The following is an 8,423-nucleotide window of genomic DNA, read 5'->3' on the forward strand; positions in this document are numbered from 1 at the left end:
AGTTTGTTCGCTGAGTATAAATCATGATGAATCATATTTTGTACTGAGAGTGTGAAGAAGTTTCGATATGTAATGGTGTTATACACCGTTACATAGCACACTATAATAAAAAATCATTGGAAAAAATATTCTACAAAATATATAACAATACACACAGTAATACAGTGATACACTCAGTAATTTGATATGAATGGAAGAACAAAAGAAGAAAATGAATTGAGTAAAAATCAAGAAGAGCAGCTCCCTCTCTCTTGCTTTAGATCTTTTCAGCACCACAGCGGCGGACAGTTCCCTCTTCATAGACACTGAAAATAACAGAGTGTCTTTTGTAGTTGTCTTTTGTAGTTTCATAAGTAAATTAAATCAATTAAAAATATATGACTGTACCTGTGTTCTATGTAACACTTTCTTTCAATTTCCAATTTCCTATAATTTCCTACAAAGGAACTGTTATGTCTGTAAATTCATAGGAAGGGTCCTGGAAAAGAGTATGTAATTGGAACTAAAATAGGAAGTGTTACAGGATGGGTTCGAAATTTTTCAAGTCTGTCTTAAAACAATATTCAGATGCCCATCTGAACACTGACATGTGTTTTTCTTGCTGTAATCACCCCTCTGTTTGTATCAGCCATCATGAGACCCCTTCATAATGCACTTACAATGTAAGTGATGGGGGACAAAAGCCTCCTGTGCAAAAATGTATTTAAAAATTTATTTGAAGCTGAAGCTTCAGCTGTCCACATTAGTCAAATCAAGTGGCTTTCAAAGTTACAATCTTTTTAGTGCCAAATTCCTTCTTTTTGTTACTATACTTCCACCACAGCTCAACAGGGAAACACTGTCCAAGGAAACACAAAGAGGGAATTTTAAGCTATAACCACTGTAACTGTGGAGGATATCCATTTGATTTGACTAACTCAAACAACTGAAGCTGAATAAATCTTTACTCAAAACCAGGACTGTAGATTTTGTCCCCCATCACTTACATTGTAAACGTATATGAGAATTGGGATTTATCAATAGTCAGTATGAACAGGATGAATGATTACAGTGAGGGAAACCTCTTTCATTGTTCATATGGGCACCATATTGTTTTAAGACAGAACTGAAAAATTGTGAACCTATTCTTTAAAGTGGTGCATTTCCAGTAAAATAATTCAAATTCAAATTAATTGCAGTGTAACATAGAGAGTTTTTCTACAAGCACAAGTACAAATTTAACATACATGGAGAATAGCTGGAGAATAGTTTCATATGATAAAAATGATACATTTATATTTACTTGGGTTTAAATGGAGTAGTTATTTCTCTAGAAATCAACAACTGCTTATAAACTAAGCATGGATAACTAAACTTGACTGTCTCAGAACTTTGTCACAATTTGTCCCCATAAAACTGCATAGTTCAACATGCAGTACAACAAAGTGCTACCCCAAGTTATTCTAGTATACAGTATTTTATGTTCTATCGTTCTTAGTATTACATGGTAGGGGTGTGCCCGAATCCAAATACGTTATTCGGCAAAGCACAAATAGTGGGTTCTTTACAAATATTTGTTTCCTACAAATATTTTAAAAGATTATTTGTTTTCAAGAAGAAAAAAAATCATGTTAAATACCAGCGCACAGGTTGGTTACATCACTATCTCAGTCTCTCTCCTCTGCTCCACTGTTACGTCTATCAGCAGATCTCAACGAGGGGAGTCACATCCACCTGCTATATGACGCAGATTTCCTAATTTGGACATCAACCTCAGAGTTGGGTGTCTTCCCCAGAGATAAAGCTGAACTACTGACACAAATGAAGTGCTCCCAAGGGAACACTCCATGAACACTTATTGTAACACTTTAATTTTCTAAAATTAAAAGCGTAATAAAAACAAAAACAGGATTTTCAAACCTCTTTCCACTTTTATGCGAATACAAATGCAAATACAAATAATTTTGCTGCCTCAACAAATACAGATACAAATACAAATACTGGGCCCTCTGCACATCCCTAGTACATGGTAAAAGTGCAGCACTTTTACTTGTAAGAGAGTATTTTTGTTACTTTCACTTAAAGGCTGTGAAAACGTCTTTTCCACTCAGTAACTGAACCTTCTCTCTCACTCTTTTTTTAATGTATTTTACCCACACTAGCAGGGTGGCTCTAGGGATGGCAATGTCAGTCGATTGGTTGGTCGGTCCACTACTTGGTCCAGACTGAAATGTCTCGACAACTTTTAGATGGATTGTCATAAAATTCTGTACAGACGTCCATGGTGCCCAGAGAACGAATCCTAATTACTTTGGTGACCCTCTGACTCTTCATCTAGCACCACCAGCATGTCAAAATTCTCACTTATTTTGTGAAATACCCCAGCAACTATTGGACGGTTTGCCATAAAATTCAGTACAGACATTCATGGGTCACAGACTATGAGTCTCAACGACTTTGTTGACTGTTCCTCTTGCACCACCTCGAGGTTGCTCTGAACCTGCAGCTGTCTCTGACTGCTGAGGAATACTGTGAATTGTTATTTTTGTGTGATATGTTACATTTATTTCTGTCTGTCTATGTGCTGCTGACATTCTGAACTAAGACTTGCACTTACTAAAACAGTACAGGACTGTACCAATAACAAACTCCAGCTGTCTACAGTGGTTAAGTTGTTAAAGTTTAGTGAAACTAACATTAGTTCCTGCCGGTGATTCATTTGGGTGCAACAAAAAAGGGCTGTGACCTTTGGGTGTTTTGTAATGAATGCTTTGCTGTCCCTCATGTTTTTTTTTTCTTTAACACCCAGTGAGATAAACTCTGTGTCATTATTTGAGGCTATGTGGATTATAGCATGTTACAGAGAACACCTGAGTACAGCTTCCTTAGCAGCAAGTGTGCATGGAGCATAATTTTACATGTACGATATCCAAACATAGGGATATCTAAACATAGGGATTAGGGGCCCTATTAGCTGGGGGCAACAGGCAATTGCCTGCCTTGCTAAATGGTCCACTCTTAATTTCAGTAAAGGTTTTTCTCGTAACAAGAGAGTGTAATTGTAACTTACTTCAACCTGTTTCCTGGTTAGTTGGACACTGATTGTGAAGGAGAACACTTCCCTCAAGAACACTATCAACAGAAGTGCTCAAGCCTAAATGTGAGAGTTCTTTGCATCTAAAAAACTCCAGCTCATCCATCATCTGTAAGAGTGAAACTCTCAGCAGTGTCTGTTTTCCAAATTAAATTCTCTACAGTGGCTACATCAGAGGACGATTCACTCAGTAGTTTTGTGCCAGATAAAGGATCCTGACAAAGTTTCAATGAGAGCAGTGTCACAGATTCAGGTGATCTGTGACCCCCCAAAAAGGGAAGTCTATACTAGCCTCAGCAGCAGCATTTCACACCTGACAAGTGGATAAAAGCTTTGCAATTCTAGCACCAGAAGGGCAATTAGACTCAGCTTGAGTGGACCTAATGTTTTCCTGGGTCACTGTGGTCTCTCGTGTGCACGCTCTTGTGTCCACATGATGCAAACATAGTTTTTTTTATATATATATATATATATATATATACGTATATATGTGTGTGTGTGTGTGTGTGTGTGTGTATATATACACACACACACACACACACACACACACACACACACACACACACACACACATACATACATACATACATATATATATATATATATATATATATATATATATATATATATATATATATATTCAAATTGTATACAGCTGTGTACTGACATAAATGTTCCTAATGTTCTCCTCCTCTGGAGTTGAGCCCCACAGAGAGTCATGAAAGGATCAAAGGAGCATATGTCTCTGCAAGGAGCTAAATATGAGCAACAGAACAGAAATAGCAAATTGACATTGTCAGCTACTTTATTTTAATTGCATGGATTATAAAACTTGTTTCCATAGCTAATGTTTCTTGTTTCATGGGTTTTTTCACATTCCTCCAGCTGCTTTATTGCTTTCCAATGAAAAGCAAATTATGTCCCTTCATTTGAATCACACTGCTCTTTCTGTCCACACCACGAAAAATGTCCACATAGGAAATATGAAAGTGGTTGTCATTGTACAAAAACAAAAACCTATATGAAACAATTACAAAAATTCTAATTCTTATAAACCTTGTATAATAGCTACTGTTTTGTGGGTTTGATCACACAGTTTCCTAACATAAATTCCCCCTTTTTCTATTGTAACCTGACAAAACCCTTAGATTTTATTATCTCACAGTAATGAATAGTCTTGAGAGATTTTAGAAAGAACCAATACATGGAGACAAAGGATGCAATAATGTATGCAAAAAAATAAAACAAAGGCACACAACAGCATAGTCACATGTTACAGATGTTAAAATATTCAATCAAAGAGTGATTTTCAGTCTGACCAGTTTGAATATTTTTAGAATATTTTGGAGGCAATATCAAAAGATAAAGCAAAGATAACAGTAAAAAGAAAATGTAGCGGCACAAAAATGTTTCCCCTTTCCCCTCGCCTGTTACTCATCTCACATCCCTTCAGATTTAGCTTACAGCCTCCATGTTTAAAACAACTGCTTCAGACGCCAGCACAACAAAAAAAAGGAACAAAAATGTAACACAATAAAATCACACTTGAACACAAAATGGTGTTACTAAATCAGTAGCATGACTAAGCAGGAACAATAAGAACAGCATCCACGTCTACTGACACGTACACTTACTGCAAACAACACATGCCTCAGCTCCCTCTATTGCAAAGTAATCACAGTTTGAATTGACATTGTGATAAAATGCCTGAAATAAAGACTGTAGTTATGACAAGCTTTAGACAGTTTTATATTTAATTCTGTGATATAAAATAAACCATTGAATGTTAGTACACATTGTGCTAAGTGCACTGGTCATTCAAAACAGACTGACTGACACAGTGAAATACTAGTTTTAAGAATGACCTACTGTGCAAACTCTCAGCAGGGTAATTTCATAATGGCTTGATGCTGAAAGAATTTGTAGGATAAGGCAGCCTTTCCGAGGACATCTTATTTACACTCAAGCTAACATGATTTAGCACCTGTGATGTTCCTGTAGCTCGTCTTACATTGTGCGAATAACAATATGCTGCTGTGCATAGCAGAGGAATCACATTTGTGTAAGGACCTAGTGAGGTAAGTTTGCATTACATTGTACTGCAGGCTTACTTTGTAAAGGTCAATTCTTTTCAAATATCTATATTTAATATTTTTGCATGTCCACTTATATTTAAGTAAAAAGCAACTTGGTGTTGTTAAATCTCCATTGAAGTATTTTGATGGACACGAGACATTTAATGTCACACACTTCAGTCTAACACACATAATGACCTCAGTGCATTCACAAAACAGCTAATTATTACATTTGATGGAAAAGATATTCTTCACTGTTGTGATGATGATGTTTTTCAAAAAGTGTAGTATTGTTCTCAGGTACTGTTCTTCACAGGGTTTTTCATTCACTTGCTGTTTGGCATTTATAGAAAAGTGTGTGATAAATGAGTCAAAAGTGGCATTTCTGTCTTCTTAATACTAAAAACATATTATTATGTCATTTTTTAAAAATCTGTTCCTGTTTTTTTTTTGGTCTGGGTGCATAGCAGTTGCAGATACACACGCCGCTTATCTTCCAAATCTTATAAACTGCTCTAACATGGAATGAGATAAGATCAGTTATTTTGAAGACTAAAACCTGACTAATGCTTTCACACTAGAATAAGTACTTGCTGAAAGTAAGTTACAGCAGTGTGTTTCTATTTCTGGCTGGGGAAAGAAACACACTGATGCTGAATAAATGGAAATAGGTTAAAGGTTCAATTTACTCTTCTGTAAAATCACTAGAATTACAGTCCTCCCATCTGAATCAACCAACACTGATTACAAAAAACATTACATGTAAATAAAATATAAAAAAAGAAAGCAAGAAATATTAAAACATGTCATCCTTAAAAATATTATTGTTGTACTATTTAAGCTACTACACTAGCTGTTAGTTGTAAGTTCAAACATAGCCTAGTTACATCACCAAATGAAAATTAGTTTCAGTTGTAAATAAAAATAATAACTAAATATTTACAGCTAAGGACTGCCAAATGTAACTGTTTTAAGCTGACTGAACCAACTGACAAAATTAGCTTTCTAATACTGTTTGACCTCTTTCAAGTGAGGTATAGTAAAAGAATATGTTCAACACGTCTGGACTGATAAATGATCATAATGCTGTTTGATGATGATGTAAACTGGGAAGATTTTAAATTACATTTAAAAAAAAACTCAATATACCTAAAATGTTTGAATTTATGGAATTAATGGCTTTTATCCAAAGTGCTTTATAATTTGCCTCTCATACACGCATCCATACACACTCATGCAATGATGACAGCAAACTAACATTCAAGGCACTGCCCTAACCATCTGGAGAAATTTAAAGTTCAGTATCTTGATCAAGGACACTTTGACAAATGGACACAACAAGCTGGGGATGACCCGCTCTACCTGTCCATGTATAACAATGTAGACTTTAGTACTTGCTAAGTTGTGACAAAGGAGTTACAGTGACATGCACACCAACAAACCCAGAATGCAGTGGTTCCAAACACTACATATAAAATGCACAAAAAGAAACCCTCAGCATTTCTGCATTAAATGACCTCCCAGAATCCAACAGTTCAACATCACAAACACACCAAATAATAGATTTATGAACAGCTGGTGCAACCCAGTCCCAAGGAATGAAATAAAAAGGGTACCTCTGAGTGTGGCCAGCCTACGCTTTATTTCAACTACCATCTCTTTAGCCTTACACACATCAACACTAAGTAATATATGCCACAATATTGTATTTTGATTGTATTTCATCTTGATAATCTCTTAAAGGAAGACTGGTTCAGTGTGTCACAAGCTGTTTTGTACCACACATTCAAATACAGACATTTGGCAAACCCACATTACTGCATTGTTTATGCCCACTGAATGTTCTCAGAGTGCACGTTGGTGCTTTGGGAAGGAAATATAACTTGAAACTGGAGGATCTGTTATTGAAAATCGCTGCAGGCCAAATAGTGAAATAGTGAATTGCATGAAATGTGATCATTAGGGCTTTAATAAAAATAGATATTGCCATGTAACTGTATAGATTAGGGATTATTTAAAAACTGCATTGCTTGCACTTTCAAAAACAGAACATAAATTTGAACATAAATACAATTTATGAACTATTCCAATACAATATCTTGACAAAAAATCAGACCATCTTAATTGTCTGTAAATGTTCATTCTAGATTCATTAGGGATATGTTCTACATAGATAAAATTCATTTTCAGTTTACCAAAATTTGAAATAATGTGAAAAGGGTAGTTTGGTTTGAATTTCACTTGGGCTGGATTTGAAAATGCAAGGCTCTCTTCTAGAAGCTGGAAACATAGCTTCTAATTATGCTGCTAATGAATTAAAAAACAAATGTGAATCTGCTGCATTTTTTTCATTTATTTCCATTTCTTTTTTAGCAATCAAAATACACCCCTGGATTGCTTATTTAAAAAAAAAGCATATTCATGAGAAACTGTCATTTTCTCAAGCAGATAATGGAGGAGGCAGGTGTACACAGCTGCTAGAATCATTTGGGGCCATGTGGCTCTTATCCAGTATTGTAATATATTGCAAGCATACTCTCCTCGCCCACTGGGTGACCCTGTCAAACACAGAGAAATATACTCTTTGTCATACTTGGGCTCCCACCATTTCATGGTTACAGAGAGGGAATGGAAGGACCTTGGCTGAAAATCACAAAGCTAAACAAGTCGGATCTGCAGATTGTGTATGTTCATGTGTGACTAAATGAGTGTGTGTGTGTCTTAACATTGTAGGGACGGGACAAAAAAAGAAAAAAAAAACAATGAATGAGGGGCTGTATTCACAAGGTTCAAGAGCTGTTTTTATTGTAGAGTCTCCTCTTAGAACTTAAAACTGCTGAAAGGCATTTTCACTGTAGAATGGAGAGAACTGCTAAGCTAAGCGCAATACTCACAGTGATTGGTTGACAGGGGAAATAAAATGTTCATCAATATAGACTACAGAAGTGAGAGTTACAAGATATTTAGGTAGTTAACTAGAGAGATAGATATAGATACATGTACTTGATATGACTGACTTTATTTCCAGAACTGATGAACACATACTGATTTGTGTCCCATCCAGTAATGACCATGAAATTAACTTGATTTATTGATTGTATTGGAAATTATACAGTGCAAACATAATAAACTGTCATACACTGTTGGGTCAGGAAAATGTTTCATGATTAGATGGTTTATTCTGCTAACACATGGGATATATCAAGTTCATTTTGCTGCAAAACAACAATTTTCCAGTCTAGAAGTAGTGAAGAATAAAACCCAATAACAGTGCT

This window comes from Thunnus maccoyii, chromosome 11 (assembly GCF_910596095.1).
Source record: "Thunnus maccoyii chromosome 11, fThuMac1.1, whole genome shotgun sequence".
Classification (NCBI taxonomy): Eukaryota; Metazoa; Chordata; class Actinopteri; order Scombriformes; family Scombridae; genus Thunnus; species Thunnus maccoyii.